General features: G+C 50.3%; 1 long non-coding RNA gene across 1 annotated transcript; it reads right to left on the bottom strand.

Annotated features, from left to right (window-relative positions):
* Positions 1 to 2,598: 2,598 nt before the first annotated feature.
* On the bottom strand, positions 2,599 to 12,372 carry LOC125162632 (uncharacterized). The gene is made up of 3 exons (XR_007151112.1): positions 11,609 to 12,372; positions 10,514 to 10,677; positions 2,599 to 4,249 (listed from the first exon to the last, which is right to left on the bottom strand). It is a non-coding gene; the product is annotated as an uncharacterized LOC125162632 (long non-coding RNA).
* Between the last annotated feature and the right edge of the window lie 13,501 nt (positions 12,373 to 25,873).

Raw genomic sequence — 25,873 nt, forward strand, 5'->3', positions numbered from 1 at the left:
GCTGCGACCTATAGGCTAGAAGCTTCTGCTTAGCCTTACACATAGGCATGTTAATCATTGAATGAATTTGGCCTACAGCTAAGATTTACAAAACCACTCTTTACTCAAAACCTACCTCACCTGAGGAGATAAGGATGTCACCAGAGGGCTTATCATCATAATTCCTTTAATACTGAGAAATTGGGGTGCCTGGGTGGCTCAGTCGGTTGAGCATCCAACTCTTGATTTTGGCTCAGGTCATGAGCCCATGGTCATGGGATTGAGCCCCACATAAGGTTTCATGCTGATCAAGGAGGCTGCTTAAGATTCATTCCCTCTCTCTCCTCGTCCTCCTCCTCCTCTGCTCCTCTCCTCCGCTCATGTTCTCTCTCGCTAATAAAAAATTAAAAGGCTGAGAAATGATCATAACTCAAAGGGGATTGAAACCATGCCCCATAGGGTTAATGAGGTTGAAATTAGAAAAAAGTTTAAAGCTTGTTTTTCAGAGAACTGTTACCCCGAATTGGCTATTGTGTCTTTTCAGACCCCACTAACTAATCCAGCAGCTACCTCTGCAGAAACCTGACTCAAGGTCAACTGATTTGGTTCCGGCCTGGGAACAAACAAGGCCCTGCCTTCCTCGCCGAAGAGAACAAGCCCAAGGCCCCATGCAGTTAACACCAGCTCTGAGAGCATGCCCATGGACCCTTCTCCCTGTCCTGAGATAACCTGCTGACATCAGGGGCTGGATTTCACCTCGTCTGGATGTTAAATCCCCACCCCAAAGTGAACGTGGTATGCACGTGACATGTGTGTTTGCTCGATATGCATACTCCAGCTTTCCTCGTGAACAGTCATAAACTTCCCTGCTGTTTTCACTAATACGTAATCATGTAATCTCAACCCCTCAGATTATAGAACCTTGTTCCCTCCTCCTTCAGGGAGGCAGATGTGAGCCTCACCCTCTCATCTCCTGGTTTGGCTGCCTCTGGAGTGAACCTTCCCCCAATGAACCCTTCCTTGTGGCACATGCTGTGTCTCAGTGAATGACTTAGCTGTACGAACTTGGGTTCAGTTACAACCCCGTAAAAGGCAAACCGTTAGCTCTAAGGAAAAAGGCCCAAAGAGCACAAGAGACTGGAGTTAGAGTTCGGAATCTTCTATACTCTCTGAGATGGTTCTTCTTTCTGCTTCTCCCTAGATGCCAAACTAAGTCAAGAGGGAGGGACTCATGAGGGAAATGGGTGGCCTCAGCCGTGTCCACTTTGCCGTGCTGTTGTGAGCATGCAATGTGCAACTGCTCAGCGGAAGTGTCTGAAGCTCTTTAAAAAACAGAGCAGGGCGCCTGGGTGGCGCAGTCGGTTGAGCGTCCGACTTCAGCCAGGTCACGATCTCGCGGTCCGTGAGTTCGAGCCCCGCGTCAGGCTCTGGGCTGATGGCTCAGAGCCTGGAGCCTGTTTCCAATTCTGTGTCTCCCTCTCTCTCTCTCTGCCCCTCCCCCGTTCATGCTCTGTCTCTCTCTGTCCCCAAAAAAATAAACGTTGAAAAAAAAAATTTATAAAAAAAAAAATAAAAAAAAAAAACAAACAAAGCATTATGGGGGCACCTGGGCGGCTCAGCCGGTTGAGCCCCTGATTCCTGGTTGCGGCTCAGGTCATGATCTCACAGTTCATAGGTTCGAGCCCCATGTCGGGCTCTGAGCTGACAGCGTGGATCCTGCTTGGGATTCTCTCTCTCTCCCTCTCTCTGTCCCTCCCCACCCACCCACCCCAAAATAAATAAATAAACTTTTTTTTAAAAAGCATTATATGAAGAAAGTCCCTTCCTTTACACACACTCCACTATCCTCAGGGTGTAAAAATCCAAGGCTTACAACATAGTATTGGTGAGGATGTTGAGAAATGGGATGACTCAAGCTTTGCTGGTGGGATTGTAACATGGTGGGGCTACTGCGGCCGACAGTACGGCTGTCCCTCAAATCGGTCAACGTAGAATTAGCATAGGATGCAGCAACTCCGCTTCTGGATAGAGACCCAGAAGAATGGAAAGCGGGGACTCCAACATGTGTTTGCACAGCCAGGTTCACAACAGCAGCGCTCACAGCAACCAAAAGGTGGAAACAACCAAGTGCCCATCGACAAGGAGCAGATAAACCGAGTGTGGTCTACACGTGCAGTGGGGCACTAGGCAGCCTTAAATAAGGAAGGGAACTGAGACACAGGCTTCACACGGATGAGCCCTGAAGACGTGCTAAGCGAAACAGGGGACAAACAGTGCAGGATTCCACTTATTCGAGGCACGCAGTCGAATTCACAGAGGGGGAAAGCAGAATTGAGGCTCCCGGAGGCTGGGGGAGGGGGAGGCGGGGATTTGTTATTTCATGGGGACAGAGTGGCAGTCTGAGATGATGACAAGGTTCTGGAGACAAACGGCGGTGATGGTTGCCTAACAGTGTGAACGTACCCTTAAGATGGCTAAAATGGTTACGTGTGTTTATGTTATGGATGTTTTACCACGATTAAAAAAGTAACAACCTTTATTAAAAAAAAAAAGGTGGGGGGAGCCACATACGAGCCCCCAAGACACAAGGATTTCTTTTTTAAGTGAAATTTCCATGGGGTGTGGACTCCAGTGTCCCAGACCTCAGGGATAGGTGGTTGTCATTCACAAGCCTGCAGGCACAGGGACAGTGATGCCGAGGGTCCAGAGAGCAGCAGAGGTGGAGACAGCCACACGCAGTCGTTTGCTCGGCCCAGAGGTGCTCCCCCACTGGTGTTTCCTCCCAACGTGCCCCTTCCCTCCCCCATCACGTCGCCGGGACCAGGCGTGTGTAATATCATACTTGTTAATGCAGCCGCTTACTGGGTGGACTCATCGATTCCTCATGACCCCATGAGATAGGAACCACCATTGCCTTTGCTGTACAGGGGAGGAAACTGAGGCACGGAAACGTTCAGTCCCTTGCCAGAGTTTTCACCAGCGTTTGGGGACAGACACAGGAAGCAGAAATAGGCCAGCTGGCCCTAGAGCCATACTCTGAGTCATAACGCCTACCATCAGCCTAATACAAGAGGTGCCTGTCGCCAGGAGTAAAGGGATTTCCTAACGCAGGTGAGTATTTTATCATTGATTTGTCTGGGGTTTTGTGAAGTCGGGCCTCGTGGGAGAAGCCAGCCACCTCAAGGGTGCTGATGCGGACGGCCGCTCCCTTGTAGCGAACGCTGTGTCCCGGGTGCCGTTGCCGTGAAGCCTCACAATCCCCCCAGGAGGGCATATAATGTGCCTATTTCACAGACGAGGAGAGCGGGGCTCAGAGTCTTTGACCAACTTGTCTGCGTCGACTCCTGAGATGGGACCAAAATCCAGGTGTGGCTGACCTAGAATCCCTACCCCTAAACCCAGCAATCCTCAAAGGGGCCTATCGGGGCTCCCAGGGGACTCTTGGCCTCATCTAAAGACATCTTCGCTTCTCTGGACTCAGCGAAGCAGCTGAACGCCCCAGTGGGCAGGACACACACTGCCCCCCACCCCCACGAGGAACCATCCAGCTGAGAACGTCAACAGTGCTGAGGTTGAGAACCCTGTTTCAACCCTCAGCGGTACTGGGTTCTCAGTTTTAGGTTCCTAAAAATCTCCCCAACGTCTTAAAATACACGCCGTGGCACGTCAGGCGTGGCTATCTCCGGGTGGTGAGTTGTATTTTCTTCTTTTGGCAAAACTGCGTCTTCTCAATTATCTTTGGTGAATATGCATGAGTCTTGTAAGTCAGTCTCCGCTTTTTAAAGAAGCTTTAAGTCGGAGAACCCTTCTGGGTTGCCATTTCGTTACCTGATGCTGAGTTTCAGGAAGGCGGGTCAGGGTCAATGTCTGGCTCTGCCAGTTAGTGGAAGCCACCCTGGGACTTCGCCTCTCTGGACCTCTCTGTGGTCTCATCAGCGACAAGGAGACCAGACCTTTGGCCCCTGTGCCTCAGTCACCTGCGGTGCCCGGCCAGGCGCCAGGGACTGTGGGGCTGAGTGTCTCACACACGTTAGCTCTGTTCCCCTCCCCCAAAGCCCACAGGGTTGGACCCTGGAGCCAAGGAAGGAGCAGTAGCCTCTGCCCAAACTCACGCTCGTGGTAGGTGGTAAACCTGAGGCTAGAACCCAGGATGTTTGCCTCCCAAAGGCCTTTCGTCTGCACAGCCCACTGTTCCTTTTCACGCCAGCGAAGGACTCAGCAATGGCGTCTCTGCTTTCCTGCCCGTGGGGGTGCTTTGCACAGGCTGCCCCTGAAAGACAGTGGAAGAATCCCACGTATGGCTGGCGCCCTCGAGCTCTTGAGCATAAAGGGCTGTGTGGCACCCATCTCGCTCTATCCTTCCAGGCCCAAGGGATCTGGGCTGACTCAGGAAGCTGCCTTCCTTAACCCTCGCAGGCAGGGGCGAAAGGCCAAGTTCGGGGAGGGGGGGAGGGGGCGACCAGCGTTCTGCAGAAGCGGGGTGAGGAGGGCTAGCTGACCGGAAGAGGAAAGAAGCCAATCGCGAGGCTCGGAGGAAACTGCATGGAGCTCGTCGGTCTTGCTTCCCCCTCCATCTTGTGAAGACGGGACCCTGCCCGCAGCAGGCGGAGGGCCGAGCTCAGGTGAGCACTGAGGCACGTGTTCCGCCACCCAGAGGCTGTCAGCTCCAGGCCGTGACCCCACGGAGGTCGGGGTGCCCGAGTTAGCAGGTGTTTTAGTACAAGCATGTTTGATGCAATATTTGGAACATACTTATACTTAAGAAATTATCTGGGGCGCCTGGGTGGCTCAGTGGGTTAAGTGTCTGACTTCAGCTCAGGTCACCATCTCACAGTTCATGAGTTCAAGCCCTGCATCAGGCTTTGTGCCATCAGCATGGAGCCTGCTTTGTCTGGATCCTCTGTCTCCTTCTCTCTGTCCCTCCCCCTCCTCTCTCTCTCACATGTGAGTGCACACACTCTCTCTCTCTCAAAAATAAACATTTGAAAAAAAGAACTTGTTTATTTGAAGTTCAAATTTAACTGGGCATCCCTTATCTTACACGGCAGGCCCACATGGGATGAACAGGGCTGAAGGCCTCAGTGCTGGCCCTTCTCGTGACAATTCTATCCAGACTGGGTCACAGTGGCCCTTTCCGTACTGGCACTGGGACCTGAACCCTCAGCCTTGGCATCTTTTTAAAGACACGTTGTCTTACCCCCCTTTCCTGCATAATATCCTTCCTTGGCTCCCCCATTAGCCAAGGCTAACGGCTCAACTCCTTGGCCAAGTCTGTTCCATGCCCTGCTGTGCCCCCAGGGCCCAGACACAGAGCAGGGCAGTGAACATTGGCAGAATGAACAGATGCGCCATCGTCTACAGGAGGATGGCCCCAGCTACCTCCAGCCCCACTGCTCACCCCTCCCTCCCTCGCTCCCTGGAACCACACCCAGCTTCTTTCACTCCCCACCGTCACCGGCCTCCCACCCCAGCTCATCCTTCAGTCTCAGCTTTCCTGACTTCCACCCCAGGTTCCAGAGTAAAAAGAACGCCTTCCCATTCTGAGCACGCGGGCGATGTGGTCACACTGCTCTAAGCGCTCCGGGGTGGCTAATCCTCCAGACATCAGGGTGAGAGGTGTGCAGTTCCAAGTGTGGACCACCTTCTCATTCTCAGTGAGGGGGCAGGCCAGAATTCCCGGCCACACGGTCTGGCTCCCAGCCCACACCTGCACCAGCTCCCCTCCTGACCTCCTGCATATGGGACTTTCCGCCCTGGGCTCTGATTGCCTGTTCGCTAGTCTGCCCCCTGCGCTTCATGAGGGGAGGGACAGCGTCTTGTTCCCTGCAGAACCCCCCCAGCACCTGTCACAGACCATGTCTGGTAATAAGAATATCAATCAACATTTATTGAGCGCTATGTTCCAGGCACTTTTTTTAAATTTTATTATGTTTGAAAGAGAGAGAGAGCATGTGAGCAGGGAAGGGCAGAGACAGAGGGAGACAGAGAATCCCAAGTAGGCTCTGTGCCAGCACAGACGCGGGGCTCGAACCCACACACGGTGAGATCGTGACCTGAGCCAAAACTAAGTCAGACACTTAACCAGTTGAGCCACCCAGGCATCCCCCAGATACTTTCTAAATGTTTTATGTGCTTCATTCAATTTCCATGACAATCTCAGAAATTGTAAGCACTATTGTTAGCCCCCGCCCCTTTATAGATGAAGAAGCTAAGGCACAGAGAGGTTAGGATAGTAGCCCAAGCCCCACAGCCAGTCATCTGGCAGCCAAACTTGCTGATGTGGTTGAGTGAATAAAGGAGCTTTTCTGGAGACTTAACAAGATCCCGGGAACCAGCTGGTGAAATACAGGGGGGTTACTGCAGACGTGAGGAAACAGGCACAGAGGCGCCCCACACCAAATCGCCTCTGGACAGAACAGGCTGTCCAGCACCCAGCACAGGTGTTCACTGGCCACCAGTTAATGAAAGAAAAGCAACGAATGAGGCCAGGACCGGCTGCATTCACACCCTTAAAAGATTCTGAGACCTGAATACTTATCTAATACTTTATACTGTTTGATATTAATAAATAGCAAACCAGAGTAACAGTAGTTGATTTTGAGAACACGCGGTCTGCTCGCTGAGTGCCGACTGCCCCACACGCCCTCTGCCACCGAACTTGTGGCTATGACCCTCAGTTTATCAAGGAGGTTCAAAGCAGCAGAGTGGCTCTCCTAAGGCCGTGTGGCTCCTTGGTGACAGAGCCGGAATCTGAGAGCCAGCCTTGAAACGAGGGTTTCCATCTATGAACAGGCGGTGTTGTGGGGCACCGGGGGGGCTCAGTCAGTTAAGCTTCTGACTCTTGATTTGGGTTCAGGTCACAATCTCCCGGTTCGTGGGTTCGAGCCCCACGTTGGACTCCGTGCTGATGGTGTGGAGCCTGCTTGGGATTCTCTCTCTCCCTTTCTCTCTGCCCCTCCTGTGCTCATGCTCTTGCTCCCTCTCTCAAAATAAAATAAAAATAAAACTTTAAAAATAAGCAGTGTTGGGGTGCCTGGGTGGCGCAGTCGGTTAAGCGTCCGACTTCAGCCAGGTCACGATCTCACGGTGCGTGAGTTCGAGCCCCACGTCGGGCTCTGTGCTGACCGCTCGGAGCCTGGAGCCTGTTTCCGATTCTGTGTCTCCCTCTCTCTCTGCCCCTCCCCCGTTCATGCTTTGTCTCTCTCTGTCCCAAAAATAAATAAACGTTGAAAAAAAAAATTAAAAAAAAAATAAAAATAAAAATAAGCAGTGTGACAAACTGCGACACTAAAGTTCTGTACAAGACATGCCTCAGGGAGGGAGGGTGGCCCCCTCTTTCGCTGCAGAGCAAACGTCCCTGGGGAGAGGCCACGACAGCTTCCCTCTCTGTCCCCAGAGGCAGCCACGGATCATCGGGAAGCTGCGGTTTTTACCAGAAGGATCTCTAACAAACCTGACTTACTTCAATTTACTCCACACTTCCCAAGACGAGGGCCCAAGCCAACCGAAATAAAAGTTCATTCGTTGCTTTTCTTTCATTAACTGGTGGCCAGTGAACACCTGTGCTGGGCACCTAGGAGTTATCAGGGTCAAGTCACAGCCCAGGCTGGTGCAGGGAGAAAGTCGAGAAGACGGGAAAATAAATGGCTGGGCAATGAGGCACCAGTGACATCCACGCAGGGAGGTACGGGGGCCACAGAAGGTGCCCCAGCCCACCTGGAGGGGACAGAAAATAAAACCCAAGATGAAGCATGGAGAATAAGGAGGACTTGGCCGCGAGGAGACACTGGGAAGGAGGAGGGTCAGAGGGACAGCATGTGCAAAGGCCAGGTGGTAGGCACGAGGAAGCCTGCTCTGATGCCTAAATTCCCTCATCCCCGCAGAGAATGGACGGTACAGTGGGGAGTGGGGAAAGCCAGGGCAGGCAGGTGCACACTTGACGCTGAGGACAAAGGGAAGCCACGAAAGGCAGGTGCAAAGACACACTGACTGCTCCCTGCTGACCCAGGGCTCCCTGGCCTTTCCCAGCCCCCCACAGATGGGGAGGGGGGCTTGTGATTCCTTCTAAGTGTGGCCAATGGGCTATAAGCGGGAGACGTGTCCCTTTCAGGCTGAAGCACCTAAAACGGTGCGTGGGCCTGCAGGTCTCCTCCCTGCCATGGGGACCCTGGAGCCACAGGCACCTAAAAGACAGAGCAGTCGGGGCTCTGAGTCGCCATTCCACAGGGAGCTTTCCCCGAGAGGCGCCAGGTCCACAGCCGACCTCGTGGGAGTGAACAGTAAACTCTGGGCTCAGCCACTGAGGTTCTGAAGTTTGTTTCTAGAAGCACAGGCACGGCAGAGTGAGTCTAGCCTGACTAAACCAGAATATGACATCCTTGCTGACTCACGGTCAGAGAGCAGCTTTGGTTAGACAAGCCTCATAGGTATCAAAAGTCGGATCAGAAATACTTAGGTTTGGGGGCACCTGGGTGGCTCAGCTGGTTAAGCCTCGGACTGTTGGTTTCAACTCAGGTCATGATCTCACCATTGTTGAGTTCGAGCACAGAGCCCGCTTGGGATTCTCTTCCTCTCTCTCTGCCCCTCCCTTACTTGTGCTTTATCTCTCTCAAATAAACTGAAAAAAAAAGTCTTCAAGTGTCAATTTCCATCATTTAACATAATTTTTTTTTAAAGACAAAAAAAAATATGGGGCGCCTGGGTGGCTCAATCAGTTGAGCGTCTGAATTCAGCTCAGGTCATGATCTCGCAGTTCATGGGTTCGAGCCCCATGTCGGGCTCTATGCTGACAGCCGGGAGCCTGGAGGCTGCTTCAGATTCTATGACTCCCTCTCTCTCTGCCCCTTCCCTGCTCATACTCTCTGTCTCTCTCAAAAATAAACTTTTTTTTTAAAGACAAAAAAAAAAATTTAGGTTTGCAGTAAGCACCTGCAAATGGGTTTGTGCCCACTGGGATTTGATCCTGGTCTCTGCTCCACAGGCTGAAATCTCTCTCTTGTGCATCGTGGTCACATGGTGACTAAGTAAGCAGTGGCATCGGGAGAAGACGGGGGGTGGGGGGGGGGTATCCAAGGCCGCCTCGACTCAGCCCCTCAGAAACCGACGGGAGGGCCATCAGGGCTCGTGTTCTCACTGCCCCACCACAGTGGACCGCCACCCTCCCACCAGCGCCTTTCTCCTCAGCCTCCCGCACTCGGGTCTGGGATGTGCTCCCTCCCGGCCACCGGATGAGCAGGTCTCTCAGAGGCTGCTAGAAAAGCGTGTCTTCTCAGATCAAAAGGCACAGGCTGGGGCCAACCGGTGGCCAACTCTTGTTTTCAGCTTGGGTCCTGACCTCAAGGTTCTGTCCCGACAGTGCGGAGCCTGCTTGGGATTCTCTTTCTCTCCCTGCCCCTCTCCACTCACTTCCTCTCTCTCTCTCTCTCAAAATAAACAAACTTAAAAAAAAAAAAAAAAAAAAAAGACACAGTCTTGCAAAGACAGCCCCTCGCCACGACGCTGCTCCCTCCCTAAAAGGCATCTGGGGGAAGGTCGGGGTCCCCGTGACTCTCTTAGAGCACAGGGTATCCTTATGCTTTGGTCTCGAAATTTCTTACTAGAGGAGCAAATATTCTAATCTTTTTAGCTGCTGCAAACAGGGTTTTTGCAACTGGTAGCCTAACCCCCCCGAACAAACAGGCTCGTCTCCTTTACAAATGTGATCGATCAATAGCATCACAGGTTCACTCAGCCCCAGGAGGATGGGGACCAATGAAGGCTAAAAAAAAAAAAAAAAAAAAGCCAGCTGTCTCTGCAGGCTGTTTGGCCTGGCCACCTCGGGTATGTCTGGAACCTGAGAGACAGAGCAGCCGGAACTCAGGTTTCTGCATCTCCTCAGTGTGGGACCCCAGGCACCACTCCTGCAGGTCACGGGCATTCAAGGTCTGTGTTAAAAACTGCACAGCCCCATCCCCGTATCTGCAGCTGATCTGATGCCAGCTGCCCCGCTTTCTCACATCTCCCTCCCCGAGCTCAGCGCGCAGCCCCACAGCCATCTGCGGAGGGAGCTTTGTGGGCAGGTGTAATCGTTACGGATGCTTTGTGTGTCTGCAAGGGGCAGCCGCACCCGCATGGGCTGCTCTGGCCTCCCACAAACGCGCCCCTGCTCCCCATGCACTCGGTCCTCGGCCCCGCTCCTCTCCGCCTCAACAGACAGAACTCTGAGCCCAGCAGAAGACACCCTAGGCTTCTCCTTATTTGGTCTCATCTCACTGATGAATCCTAAATTCACAGATGGCAAGAGCGGAAGGGACGTTAGGAGGCAGGGGGCCCAGAGTATTCATTCTACAGATGGGAAGACTGAGGCCCAGAGGGAAGGCGGAGCTGGCTCATGCTATGACTTAAGAGACAAAGCCAGAACTAAAACCCAGGTCCCCGTGGTATAGAAAAATCTCCTAAACATAAAGCATGCCTTATGCTTGTGGTCAAGTGCACATAAGGTAGAAACGCTACTCAAACTGGGTTGATTATTTAAAGGTCTCATGGCCTCCCATACCTGAGAAGTCCAGAGACATGCCCAGCTGGGTCCTGTAGGTGAAGAAATCTCTCTGGATTCTCCATCTCCTTTCCCTGCTGCTTCCACGCTGCTGGTGGACGGGGTCTCCCCACGAGCTGGCAGGACAGCCCTCGGCATCTCCAGGCCGTCGCATCCATCCACCTCTACAAGCCCAGAGGGAAGAAAGTGTCCACCCAAGGCCCAGGGCCGACCCACCTCTGAACACCTCTAACTGTGGCCCTCCCCCACCCAACCACCTGAACAGGAGTGAGGGGGGCCCTCCAAGGGCACCTGGTGCTGTGGTCAGAGGAGGGGTCGGGGGTTCAGAAAGCATCAGATGTCCGCCACTGTAAGGACCATGCATTATAGTCCCTTTGTGTCGCCCACAGACCCTAGAACCAATGACTGCCACGTATGAATAAACAAGATGAGTGAACGGATGGTGTTTCATAAACATTCACCGACCTGCTGATCCATCAGTGCTGTGCACTCGCGCTACGAAGCCCCAGGGACCCCCTGATCTCACCCCACATCCCCTACCCCCACCCCAGGTGCCCTGCAGGACACTGGACAAGCCCATGAGTCGCAAGGCAGGAAGCTGCCTATTTCAATCACTCTAATGAATCGAGAAAGCCCCCTGCCCGGGGCTGGCCCAAAGCTTCTCCCCCAAGAACTCCCCACGGCGACAGGATCCCCGACTGCAGCAGCACAAACACTACTGCAGAGTAAAGAACACAGGTTTCGGAATCCCACAGACCCAGGTTCAAACCCCAGCTCTGCCCCTTAGTAGCTGAGCGTCCTCCTGCACGGTGGGACCCCTCCGTGTCCTTATCCATAGGGTAGGCATACTCATAGGGGCACCTGGGTGGCCCAGTCAGTTAAGCATCTGACTTCAGCACAGATCAGGATCTCGCGGTCGGTGAGTTCGAGCCCCACGTCGGGCTCTGTGCTGACACCTCGGAGCCTGGAGCCCGCTTCGGATTCTGGGTCTCCCTCTCTCTCTGCCCCTCCCCCACTCGCGTGCACACATGCGCGCGCTCTCTCAAAAAGTAAACAAACATAAAAAAAAAAAATAGGCACAATCATAGAACCTACCTTGGGGAGTAAGGTGAGGGTGAGGTGACTGCATGGGAAGTCCCCGGTGGCTGGGACACTTCACGGGTGGCCACTGTTAGCTATTCTGGGTCCCAGAGGACCACTCTTAACCCAACGCCATCCAACAGATTCGTCACATAAGCACTGCAGAAAGCAGACGCTTCTGGGCGCCACCTTGACAATAAGGAGTGGGGAAGGGGTCCGGAGTAGGGGAAAAGCAAACCCATGGGGCCACCACCGTCTCCAAAGGACTTCTGCAAACATTAACTCGCTGAATCCTCCCAGTAATGCTGGCGTGGGCTGCTACCGCTCCCTTTACGCAGACGAGGAAAGCCGAGGCTCAGAAAGTCAAAGTCCTCTATTTGCACGTCTACCGCACCCACGCAGTTAGATGACCCCAAGATCAGTCCCCAAGCCACAGTCTATCATATAGGACCTGCTCCCACTCACGGGGCCACTCGCCTCTCCCGGAGAGAAACCCTCCGACGCGGCCCAGGCAGAGGTCCACGAAGCAGATGGCAACACGCCGCGCTCCTCACAGCCCTCTTCTCCCCCATTAAGAAAGTCTACCACTTCCTGCTGTGACCTGGGACAAGCAACTAAGACACCCCGAGCGTCCCCGCCTTCTCTGTGGGGTTGGGGTGACACTGGTGCCTTCCTCATAGGCGGCTGTGCGCTGAAGCAGGGAGAGAGGTCGTCGCCCCCTGCTCACCCCAACACTTCCGAGGGGAGCGCGTCCCCAAGCCAGTGCAGCTGCGAGCCACCTAGCCCTCCCCCTCCTTCAGAGGTGGCACGTGACCCAAGTGCATCCAATCACGGTGCCCCAAGCGCCCGCCTCGGTGCCTGGATGGGCACATGACCCAAAGGGGCCAATCCGGTCCCTTGCAGGAACTTGAGGAAAAGACCTCTCCTGCCGCAGGAGTGGCTAAAAAAGGGCCCGCTGGAGGCCACGCCCCCCACGTGCAGCTGGGGGCGGAGTCAGATCCAACTGAACAGAGACGACGGGGAGTGGGGGCAGGGAGGTTCTCCGCAAGAAAACTGAGATGCTGTTTCCGGAGGAAACGGGAACGCGGGCTGGGGTTGGCCAGAGCGACAGATGGTCATCACAGACCTTATCATCAGCAGGTTCTAGGAACTGAGCCGACATGTTGCCAAATATCAGACCATTGGCGCCCTGGTGATCCCAAATTCCTCAGGCCACCTCCCAGTTTCTGGAAGGAGGATCCTGGTCAGAAAATGATTTAAGGACCCCAGACAATGCACGGAGTATTTGAATTCAGTCCCCAGCTTGGAGGCGGGGCTCAGATGATTTCAGATTTATCTGCAACTCACCGCTCTCTTGCTGACGCTGTAATTATTTTGTCAGGATACTTATTTAGCACCAGGCTTTGCTTTTGCCCGGCGGCCTCCCCAGGGCTTGTCTGTAAACAGAAGGTGGGATGTAGATGCTCCAGGAGCAGCAGAACTGCAGCGGTGAGACTGTGGAAACCGCTGTGCACCGACTGCGGAGGGGCTGGGGGGGTGGGGCTTGAGTGTCTCTCTGCAGGTACACCTCCGTCACCTGCTGCCCCCCAGAAGCATTTGTTGCAAGTGACCTAATACTGCCAGGTGCCTTCCACCAGCACCTCCACCTGCCAAGGCAACTCAGCACCTGGTCCTGTCCTTCCTCTTAAATCTCTCTCAAATTCCCCACTTTTCAACCCCGTCCTGGTCTCTGTCACCATCCACCTGTGTTGATTGCTGTTGCTTATGAAAAAGTCTCCATATCTAGTGGCAGAAGCTCTCCAATTTTGTCATCTTCCTCGAGATTGTTGGGTTGGTTGTTCCTGGACATTTACATTTTCATATAAATTAAAGAATCAGCTTCTCAATTTACACACACACACACACACACACACACTTATTAAGATTGTGAGGGATTGTATTGTACCTGTACATTAATTGGAGGATAATTAACTTCTTTATGCATTAAACCTTCCAATTCACAAATATATCTTTCCATTTATTTGTCTTTTAATATTTTCCTAATATTTTATAATTTTCTGCATAGATTCTTACACAGATTTCATTAGATTAATTCCTAGGTATGTGATTTGTGATACTGTTACAGTGTTGTCTTAAAACTTCATAACTGTTGGGGTGCCTGGGTGGCTCAGTCAGTTAAGCATCCGACTTCAGCTCGGGTCATGATCTCGTGGTTCGTAGGTTTGAGCCCCCACTCAGGCTCTGCGCTGACAGCTCGGAGCCTGGAGTCTGCTTTGGATTCTGTGTCTCCCTCTCTCTCTGCCCCTCCTCCACTCACACTGTTCCTCTCTCTCTCAAAAATAAATAAACATTAAAAAAACTTTATAATTGTTTCTTGATGTTATATAGAAAAGCAATTGATTTTTGTATGTTGACTTTGTATCTAGAGACTTTAATTAATTTAATTTAATGAATTTAATAAAATTCATTTATTTATCAGTCATTTACCTTTAGACTCCTCTGGATGTTCCAGTTACTCAAATAAGTCATCTGTTGATGATTTTATTTCTTCCTTCCAATTCTTATACATTTAATTTATTTTGCTTTACTGTAGTTGCTGGGACCTTAGTACAATGTTGTATACCAGCCATGATCGCAAACATGCTTTCAACATTTCATCAAGTTTTGTTTTTTTTTTTTTTTAGATACAGCCTATCAGATTAAAGAGGTTCCCTTCTGTTCCTAGTTTGGTAAGAATTTTTAATGACTGGATGATGGAATTTACCAAAAGCCTTTTCTGCTTATATTGAAATAATAAAATGATACTTCTGCCTTTATTCTGTTCATATGAGAAATTGCCTTGATTGATTTTAAATGTTGAACCTTGTATTTCTCGAATAACTCTGATTGTTCATGACATGTTTCTTTTTAATGTATCATGAAAGCTGATACGCTAATACGTTTAAAATGTTTGCATCTATGCTGAAAAAGGAGATTGGCCTATGATTTTTCTTTCTTGTAATGTAATCGGGTTTTATCAAAGTTATCATATCCTCGTAAAGTGAATAAGGAAGGACTCATTCCATCTTTTTGTATTCTCCGGAAGAATTTTTGGTATTTGTATTATTCCTTCCTCAGATGTTTCAAACATTTTGCCAGTGAAGCCACCTGGACCTGAAATTCTCTTTGTGAAATGGTTTCAAATTATAAATTCAATTTCCTTATTAGATAAAAGACTCTATCCGACCAGCTAGGCTAAGCCGGGGCCAGACGGCCAGCTGCCTGAACTACCGACATTGGAGATGTGTTCCTTTGGGTTTGGTTGACGCATTTGCTAGTGATTCTTGTTTCAAATACAAATAAGCACCCTCATTGGCACCCTGATGCCTCTGCCCCCAAGAACGAGCAGAGGCAAGTGTGAGCGTCAGAATAGGGAGGTAAGAAAGGGAGAACTTTCACTTGGGTGCCTGAGACTCAAGAGAGCAGAGAGAATTTTGTAGGAGGAGTCAGATGCATTTTTCACAAGCATCCACAGCCATTTTCTCTGGGCCCTGAACCTTTGTAAAGGATGACCTGATATTCACCAACCTCTAGCTTTCGAAAGCTTCCTGAGTTCCCAAAATGAAGGCCACTGATCGGATGAGGAGAAAGTCACTGAAAAAGAGTAAGGTCTGCACGTGCCACAAGCCGTGAGGTGACAAGGAAGGCTGATGGTCTTGCCGGCCACACTGGCCTGAGATGACTGACTTTGATTACCCTCAAGCCACCGAGACTGAATCACCCACCCAGCGCCCAGCCTGAGGTTAATTTCACATCGTGCGGCTTTCGCAAATGAGCGATTGGAAGCAGTATTTATCGGGGAGATCTTTTTACACACAGCCACCAAACCTAGGCAGCATTTTTCTTCTTTACTTTCTGTCTTGTGCTTCCTGCGGAAACAAGTAAGAATGAGTAAAGGAACCACTGCAGGAAGGCAGGGAACATGCATGTGTCAGAACCAAGAAACACCTGTTCTTAGGAATGGAAGCTCAGCAGAGGGGCCGAAGGAGGGAGGTGGTCCCCAGAGGGTCCCAGAAGTCAGCAGTCAGCAAGTGTGCTTTGTTTGGGACGAGCAGTGCGGTTGTTGTTGTTGTTGTTGTTGTTGTTGTTTTTTAAACACGTTTACACGACACAACAATTCAGAGATTTGACAAAAACCCCGCTGTCTGGCTTCTCTTGAAAACTCAGCTCTGGTGGGCAAGAGGGCGACAACCAGGAAGTGAAATAACCAAGGTGCACACTCTCCAGTTTGCCTCGCGGCACGCTTCATTCTAGCGGTCAGCTGGTCTCAGTTTGCCCTGGATGGTTCTGGTCTTCACACGGCAGGTCCCATGTCCTAGGAACCCGCCCAGTCCAAGCAAGAGCATCTTAGATACCTGCTTGGCCCCAATAAACAGAGTAGATAATATTCACATAGCGCAGGTTACATTTAGGTTCTGGGTCTTTTATTTTTTTTATTATTTTTTTTTTAATTTTTTTTTTCCACGTTTATTTATTTTTGGGACAGAGAGAGACAGAGCATGAACGGGGGAGAGGCAGAGAGAGAGAGGGAGACACAGAATCGGAAACAGGCTCCAGGTTCCGAGCCATCAGCCCAGAGCCCGGCGCGGGGCTCGAACTCATGCGAGATCACTCGAGATCTCGCGAGATCGTGAACTCCCGGACCGCGAGATCGTGACCTGGCTGAAGTCGGACGCTTAACCGACTGCGCCACCCAGGCGCCCCAGGTTCTGGGTCTTTTAACCAGATTAACTCAATCCTCACAGCACCTGTGTGAGGCAGGTACCGTATCCGTCCCCATTTTACAGGGAAGAAACTGAGACACAGGCAGCGGGAGTCATACACGGCCTGGGGGACTCCACTATGAGTTGGGACTTCAGTATCGGTCCCTGGAGGGGGTCTCTAACCCAGGTGAGCCCAGACCCCTTATCTTGGGCTGTTGAGAGAGAAGGAGGCGGACGACCCGCTTCTTATCCACTCGCCACTATGGCTTTCTCCGTGGCAGGTGCTGTTCTTTGCGAACCCAACGGCTGGTTCCTCCCCTCAATTTGTTGCAGGGCCCAGCGGGTTCAGGGAAAGTGATACCTTCCCCCAGCCCCAGAGGATAAACCTAGATGGTCCCCAGCATGGTTACTCTCCTTTTCTTGGTTTAGGGCAAGGTATGCAGCCCAGTTCTGAGCAATGAGATGCACGAGAGATATGGGGAGGCTTTTGTTCCTTGGCAGGTTTTTACTCCCTGATGAAAGTAGTGACAAGAAGGAGGCCTCCTGCTGCTTCCTAGTTTAATGAGATTGTGTGATGGTAAGATGCGTGGAGCTATGGCAGCCATTTTGTGACTGAGGGACAAGCCTGAGGATGCAAAGTCAACAGATTCAGGACAGTAGAGCAGAAGAGTAGAAAGAGCCTCAGCCCTTGATGACATAATTAAGCCACCAAACCACCTGTGGAGTGACCCTCCCCCAGATTCCTTTATGTACTACTTAGGACGCTGTTAGTTCATTACGCTGTTACTTGCAATGGAACATATCCTAACTGATACACTATGGAACCCTCAAGAACTCCTTTGTTGGCATACAGTCTAGAGCAGCTTAGTCCCTATTTTTCTTTTCTCTGGGATCCACCCTGATCTTGTGGGGACTTCCAAAGGTCTGGGGAGACCTCCTAAGCACAAGGCACCCCCAGACCCAGTCTCACCATGCCAGCCACATTGGAGAAAAAACTGAAAAGGAAATCAGTTGGTTGATACACCAAAAGCTCACCATGGGGGAGAGAGCCAGCCTAAGAGAAGGGACGTTCCCCCCCCAAACCCTTCATTCAGTAAGTAATGTGTTGAGGGCCTCCAAGGACCAAGGACCACCCCATTTCTAGCCCCTCCCTGCCTCCCCCAAACACCTCTCCTTCATCCCGGTGTCTTCAAGCCCTGGCTCTGGCACTCACTGGCCTTGTGGCTTTAACAAAGTCCTTTGCCTTCCTGTGCCTCAGTTTCCCCATCCTTAAAGTGGAGATGAGAATAATTGCAACCTCATAGTGTCTTTGTGATGACTGTAATAAGATAATGATTGCAACGTTTGCCACAAGGCGCCTGGCACACAGAAGTGCCTGTAAATGCCTGTGGTTGCCATTGCCGCGGGGCAGGAAGTGGAGTAAGAAAAGACCCGGGCAACAGTGTTCCCGTTGGTCGGTAAAGAGCTTGAACTCTGAGAAGAGAAAACTCATTTTATCAAGTCACCCAAATAATAAGTAAATAAATAAATTTGATTTTATAATGTTTTAATGTTTATTTTTGAGAGAGAGGGAGAGAGAGAGAGAGAGAGAAATAGAGTGCAAGCAGGGGAGGGGCAGAGAGAGAGGGAGACCCAGAATCCGAAGCAGGCTCCAGGCCCTGAGCTGTCAGCACAGAGCCCGACGCGGGGCTCGAACTCACAAACTGTGAGACCATGACCTGAGCCAAAGTCGGATGCTCAACCGACTGAGCCACCCAGGCGCCCCAATAATTTGATTTTCAACTCAGATTTGTCCAAATTCAAACCTGTTCCAGAGAAGAATATGATTTTGAAGTAGGTGGTGAAGATGAAGAAAAAACAGAATTCTCATTCGTATTTGGGACCCTAATGGTAAAGACAAGCAGAGAGAATCCTGTACAGCTGGCCGTCTTGATTCAAGACGATCCCCCTTGGTGTGAGAATTCAGCCAATTCTGGCATATCGAGAAAGTCAGCCCCTAATGGCAAAGGAATGAAATATCCAACCAGCTACGGCCAGATGGTCTCCGGAGCCACAAAACCACAGGACTTGATTACGGGACAAGGAGAGGGTCGTGGGCCCCAGGCTGGAGGAGAACAACATCCAAATAATTCTCCAATGACTTCAAATTAACTGTGAGCTAAACCAGGCAGTTAGTTGTATAAGCATAGATCTTTTTGTGGTCTTAATTAAATTTCCTCGAGTATAAATACTGCTCTGAGATTTTGCGGAAGGAAAACATAATGCTCAGGAAATGCATCTGGCCCTAAACTGTCTGTGTTGTGTAATTAGGGTTCAGGCGAGCTGTCACCGATCCCTGCGGCGGGTGTAAGGGCTCTTTGGTTGGGTGATAATTATTTATCATTATTATTAGCAACATCCTCATAAGACCTGTGCTCCTACCTGCCTGTCGATTCCCACCCATGCCATACACGACAGCAAACAACAGCCTTTGGGCCAAATGTGGCCGCTGCTCGTTTTCGTAAATAAAGTTGGGGAACACAGCCACCTCGTTCATTTACATACTTCTTAGGGCTGCTTTTGGGTGACCACAGCAGAGGGGGAGACCTTATGTGCCGCGAAGCCTGAAATGTTTGCTGTCCGGTGCGTCACAGAAGATGTTTGCCGACCTTTGCACGGACAGCGTGCACGGACAGGGAGACCTGCCGAAGGCGTTGCTGGCCGTGCCCAGGAGGTGACATCACCCAGGAGGCGATAGGGAGCCGCTGCGAGATTTGGAGGTTCAGGTGAAGTGGCCTCTGTAGCAGATGCCGTCAGCCAGCGCCCCCACCCCATCCCCTCATGGTCCTTTCTGCCTGGATAAGGCTGCTCAGTGTAAACACCTCTGAGTCTCCCTGGGCATTGCAAGCCTGTCCTGCCCGGAAGCAGGACCAGCCGAAATGCTGGGGGGTGGGGGGTGGGGGACAGTCCCCTCCCCAGCGGGCTGCAGCCCTCAGCCAGTGGCAGCCAGGGAGGTGATGGGTCCATACCCCGGCTCCCCGTCCCACACTGTTCCCAGTGCTCCCAGCAGGACGGATCTCTGGATGCCCTCACAGTAATGGTAACTTGCTGGAGACGACAGACCCTCTCCACCACCGGGCCCCGGACCCAGTCACCGTCCTCTCTCACTCAAACAACCAACAACTCCTCCCGGAGCTTCCTAACTCTGCCCTTGGCTTCAATACAGCAGCCAGACTGGTCTGGTTCCTCCCTGCTAACTTCCTCCCATAGCCCCCACCTCACTCAGAAAAAAACCCAACACCTCCCTCAGACCTCTAGGGACCTAGGTGATCTGCTCCCTCGTCACCACTCTGACTCTCTATCACCTGTCACTCGCTCCAATCCTCGCCGGTTCCCAAACATGCCAGGTTCACCCCAGGACCTTTGCGTGTGTTTCCTCTGCAGGGAACACTCTTCCTCCAGATGTACATGGCTTGCCCCCTCAGCTCCCTGAGTTCTGCTCAAACATCACCTTTTCAGCAAGACTGTCCCCGGCCACCCTGTTTTAACTGCATGTCCCCTCCTGACACACAACCCTCCTTCCCTGCCTCGGTTTGTCTCCACAGCACTGACCATCCTCTGACCTAATGATGTCTTTTACCTGCTTCCTTAGCTCAGTGTTCATCTCCCCCCACTACAGTATGAGCTCCTTGGGGGCAAGAAATTTAGTTTGTTTCGTTCACTGCAATAGCCACAGAGCCCGGCAGTCACTGTGTAGGATCCTCAATAAACATTTCAGGGAAGGAAGGAAGGAAGGAAGGAAGGAAGGAAGGGGGGAGGGAGGAACTGTTCCTCCTATTCCTTTAATGAGCTGTATCCACCCCGCTGCCCCCCCCCCCCGCCCCTTCCCAGGCGCAGACCCTCTCACCACACCCCCAGCCAGGCAGGAAGTAGAAAAAAATCAGGAGCACGCAGTACCTGCCCTAGGTCCCAGCTCTCACCAGTGTTTCCAGGTGTCACAAGGTAGAAAGACCTCTAGAGTCAGCTAGACTTGGGTTCAAATTCCAGCTTCTCCACTGACCTGCTGAGTGACCTCAGGCAAGTTGCCAAACCTCTCTGTGGCTGACGGGGCGGGCAGGCCGACGCAGGTGCCGTGTGCTATGTCCTTGTTTGAAAGACTATCAAGAAGGAGCGTACCTGCGGATTCTGCCACTTTTCTCCAAAATCTCCTTCGGGAAGTGCTGGGTCCAAGAACCGAAGTCTGTGGCCTCGTATTTGCTCTGGGATTCGAGTAAGTGCACCCCCACCTGCCTCCACCTGTTTATTATGTTTTGATTCAAGCAAAGGATCACTTTCGTCCGGAAAGTTCACCAAAAGGATTAACGGAGTTGTACAAACTCAAGGGAGAGGGACCCACTGGGTTCAAATGACAGCAAACCACATCGGAGCTTGAGCAAATGCCGTTCTCTGCTCCAGCTCAATATTTCCAATGAAGATTTTGAGAAACAAAATCAGATTTTCAGTGGCAGGGATGCACTTTAACACGTGCCACAGCTGCGTGGATTCAACTTGCTACATCAAAGTTGCTATTTCCTGGCCGGTTTGAAGGGGGAAATCTGGAACTCACAGTTTGCATGAACCCAAGAAGGGAAGTAGGCCTTTTAGTACTAGGCAGGGTGGGGAGGGTTCTAGCCGGGGACTTAAAGCCCTGAAATCTGAGGGACTCACTGAATTGGGAGAAATAATGACCCAGCTCTCAGGAATGTATGCTTTTTGAGCTAGAAGAGATTTTAGACATCACCTAGAGCACCTGGGGTTCTGTAAACATGGGCCAGAGGCTGTTTTTAAGAGTTCAAGAGCCAACACTAAAGTGATACTGTATTCACCTAGTAAGAAAGGTATTTCACGCTGATTTGAAGGGGCACGTGCACCCCAATATTTATAGCGGCACTACCAACAATGGCCGAGTTACGGAAAGAACCCGAACGTCCATCGACAGATTAATGGATAAAGAAGATGTGGTTTACTGCTGTTTAACGTAGTGTTGGAAGTCCTGGCATCAGCAATCAGACAACAAAATGAAATAAAAGGCATCAAAATTGGCAAAGAAGTCAAACTTTCGCTTTTCGCAGACGACACGATACTCTACACGGAAAACCCAAAAGAGTCCGCCAAAAGTCTGCTAGAACTGATACGTGAATTCAGCAAAGTCTCAGGGTACAAAATCAATGTACAGAAATCGGTTGCATTTTTATACAACAATAAGGAAGCAACAGAAAGAGAATTAAAGAAACTGATCCCATTTACAATTGCACCAAGAACCATAAAATACCTAGGAATAAACCTAACCAAAGATGTAAAAGATCTGTATGCTGAAAACTATAGAAAGCTTATGAAGGAAATTGAAGAAGACACAAAGAAATAAAAAACATTCCGTGCTCATGGGTTGGAAGAATAAATATTGTTGAAATGTCAGTACTACCCAAAGCAATCTACACATTCAATGCAATCCCAATCAAAATTGCATCAGCATTCTTCTCGAAGCTAGAACAAGCAATCCTAAAATTTGTATGGAACCACAAAAGACCCCGAATAGTCAAATACTGAAGAAGAAAACCAAAGCGGGAGGCATCACAATCCCAGACTTTAGCCTCTACTACAAAGCTGTAATCATCAAGACAGTATGGTACTGGCACAAAAACAGACACATAGACTGAATAGAACAGACACAGACACATAGAATAGAATAGAGAACCCAGAATTGGGCCCACAAATGTATGGCCAACTAATCTTTAACAAAGCAGGAAATAGCATCCAATGGAAAAAAGATAGTCTCTTTAGCAAATGGTGCTGGGAGAACTGGACAGCAATAGGCACAAGAATGAAACTAGACCACTTTCTTACACCATACAGCAAAATGAATTCAGAATTAATGAAAGATCTAAATGTGAGACAGGAAACCATCACAACCCTAGAGAAGAAAGCAGGAAAAAACCTCTGACCTCAGCCGCAGCAATTTCTTCTTCAACACATCTATAAAGGCAAGGGAACTAAAAGAAAAAAATAGACTATTGGGACCTCATCAAGATTAAAAGCTTCTGCACTGCAAAGGAAATAAACAACAAAACTAGAAGGCAACCAACAGAATGGGAAAAGATATTTGCAAATGACATATTGGATAAAGAGTTAGTATCCAAAATCGATAAAGAACTTACCAAACTCCACACCCAAAAAACAAATAATCCAGTGAAGAAATGGGCAGAAGACATGAATAGACACTTTTCCAAAGAAGACAACCAGATGGGCAACAGACATATGGAAAGATGCTCAACATCACTCATCCTCAGGGAAATACAAAGCCACACTGAGATACCACCTCACGCCAGTCAGAGTGGCTAAAATGAACAAATCAGAAAACTACAGATGCTGGCGAGGATGTGGAGAAATGGGAACCCTCTTGCACTGCTGGTGGGAATGCAAACTGGTGTAGCCACTCTGGAAAACAGTGTGGAGGTTCCTCAAAAAATTAAAAATAGAACTACCCTACAGCCCAGCAATAGCACTACTAGGAATTTACTCAAGGGATACAGGAGTGCTGATGCACAGGGGCACATGCACCCCAATGTTTATAGCAGCACTTTCAACAATCGCCAAATTATGGGAAGAGCCTAAATGTCCATCAACTGGTGAATGGATAAGGAAGATGTGGTTTATATATACAGTGGAATACTACCTGGCAATGAGAAAGCATGGAATCCTGCCATCTGCAGCAACGTGGATGGAACTGGAAGGTATTATGCTGAGTGAAATAAGTCAGTCAGAGAAGGACAGATATCATATATTCTCACTCCTATGTGGATCTTGAGAAACTTAACAGAAGACCATGGGGGAAGGGAAGAGAGGAAAATAGTTATAAACAGAGAGGGAGGGAGGCAAACCATCAGAGACTCTTAAATACAGAGAACAAACTGAGTGAGGGTGGACGGGTGAGTGGGGGAAAGGGGAAAATGGGTGATGGGCATTGAGGAGGGCACTTGTTGGGAAGAGCACTGAGTGTTGTATGTTAGCCAATTTGACAATAAATTATAGTTTTAAAAAAGGGAATGGGGGGCGCCTGGGTGGCTCAGTCGGTTAAACATCCGACTTCAGCTCAGGTCACGATCTCGCGGTCCGTGAGTTCGAGCCCCGCGTCGGGCTCTGGGCTGATGGCTCAGAGCCTGGAGCCTGCTTCCGATTCTGTATCCCTCTCTCTCTCTGCCCCTCCCCTGTTCATGCTCTGTCTCTCTCTGTCTCAAAAATAAATTAAAAAATGTTGAAAAAAATTTAATAAAAAAAAAGGAATGGAATAAATGGAATACTACTCAGCGATGAAAAAGAATTAAATCTTTCCATTTGCAATGACATGGATGGAACTAGCTTATATTATGCTAAATGGATAGGTCAGTCAGAGAAAGATAAATATCAGACGATTTTACTCATATGTGGAATTTAAGAAACACAACAGATGAACATAGGGCGAGGAAAGGAAAAATAAGATAAAAACAGAGAGAGGGAGTGAAACCATAAGAGACTCTTTTTTTTTTTAATTTTTTTTTCAACGTTTATTTATTTTTTTTGGGACAGAGAGAGACAGAGCATGAACGGGGGAGGGGCAGAGAGAGAGGGAGACACAGAATCGGAAACAGGCTCCAGGCTCCGAGCCATCAGCCCAGAGCCCGACGCGGGGCTCGAACTCCCGGACCGCGAGATGGTGACCTGGCTGAAGTCGGACGCTTAACCGACTGCGCCACCCAGGCGCCCCGCAAGAGACTCTTAAATACAGAGAACAAACTGAGGGTTGCCGGAGGGTGTTGGGTGGGGGGATGGGCTAGAGGGGAGATGGGCATCGAGGAGGGTGCTTGCTGGGACGAGCATTGTTGTTGTGCGAAGTGATGAATCACTGGGTTCTATTCCTAAAACCAATATTACACTACATGTTACCTAACTTGGATTTAAATAAAAATTTTTTTACAAAGGTATTTCAGGGGGATCTGGGTTGCTCAAAACTCTTCATTTCAGCTCAGGTCATGATCCCAGGGTCATAAGATCGAGCCCTGTGTCAGACTCCTCACTGAGCATGGAGACTGCTTATGATTCTCTCCCCCTCTCCTCTTGCCCCTCTCCCCCACTCCCCTCTCTCTCTCTCTCTCTGTGTCTCTCTAAAATAAAATTTATATTTAAAAATATTTAAAAGAAAGTTATTTCCTTTCCAATCAACCCTTTTCATTACATCCAAGAGCCTCTGTGATTAAGATATGTTTAATTATTTATAAATTGCATAAGGATGCCACTTTTAAATTCTATTATACAAATTACGACACATGCAAAAAACTAAAATCTCGCATTCTAAGATTTTCTCCCCACGCCCTGCCCTGCCCACACACCTTCTGTGTGACCCGCCTCGCAGAGGAGCTGGGGGCCAGTGGAGGACACACTCACACCTGCAAGCTGTTGTATGGGGGTGAGCACGCAGTCAAGGTGTGACTGTGTTTTCTCATGGGGGAGGGAGGCCCAGGGCAGTTGGGGACATCCTTGAGAAAGGGGTGTGCATGGAACAGAGCCCAGAGCAGACTGACAAGGAGCCTGGAAGTCCCAAAGGGGTGGTCCCTCGGAGCAAGGCGTCGTGGGCTCCCAGCTCTCATTCCCACCACTGCTGGGGAGGAAGAGGGGACCGGAAGTCTGAGATGCCCTCTCGGGGCCATTTGTCCTGGCACATCATTCTAGCACTGCCTGGACAACTCCCTCCCATCTTGAAGTTAGCCTGAGGGTTTTTCCTTAGTTCCCATCCTGTGTTCAAGGAAGCCTGCACATCTCAGCCAAGCCGCCCGTTGGGCCTTTCTGGCGAGGAGCCCAGCTTCATCATGACTTGAGTGCTGCCCTTTGGTGCCTGTATGGAACATGGAGACAAAGCCTGATGGTTGGGATTAGGATTTAGGGCCTTCAGCAGTAGGTCCGTGGAACACTGAAACCTTAAAGGGGCCCTACTCCTTACAGGAAGAGGCAGACAGAAAAAAACGCTGGAGAAGTATTTGTGGGAAGAATGAATGCAGGAATGAATGAATGAATGAATGAATATTTTCCCAGGTCCTAGCTCCACAGTTTCAGAACAAAAATAATCATAAGAACGGGAGCTAGGTTTTATTATTTCTAATTCTGACAGCAAGCACATAGCAGAGATCGTTTGACCAAAGCAGACACTGAGGCTCAGAGAGGAGATGCCTCCCCAGCATCTCCCTCAGCTGGCAAGGGGCAGAGCTGAGCCGCAGCCCCAGGCCGCCTGACTCCAGGCCACCTTCTCATCCTCTCTGCCAGTGGCTTCAACCTGGGGACCGGAAGGGGTTCCAGTGGCTTGTCAGCCTAATTATCTGGCCCCCGAGTGTCCTCTCCCACAACTCTGCTATCTGTTCACCCAGAACCTGCGGGGGTATCTCCAGGGATGGGGCTCCCACTTGCACCTTTGGAGAGCTGGAAAATTCTTCATTTGGGGCTGTAATTGGTCTCCCTGTGACATTGCCTACGGGTTCCACTCTCAGGAGCTTTA

Source organism: Prionailurus viverrinus, chromosome A3 (assembly GCF_022837055.1).
Source record: "Prionailurus viverrinus isolate Anna chromosome A3, UM_Priviv_1.0, whole genome shotgun sequence".
In the NCBI taxonomy this organism is placed as follows: Eukaryota; Metazoa; Chordata; class Mammalia; order Carnivora; family Felidae; genus Prionailurus; species Prionailurus viverrinus.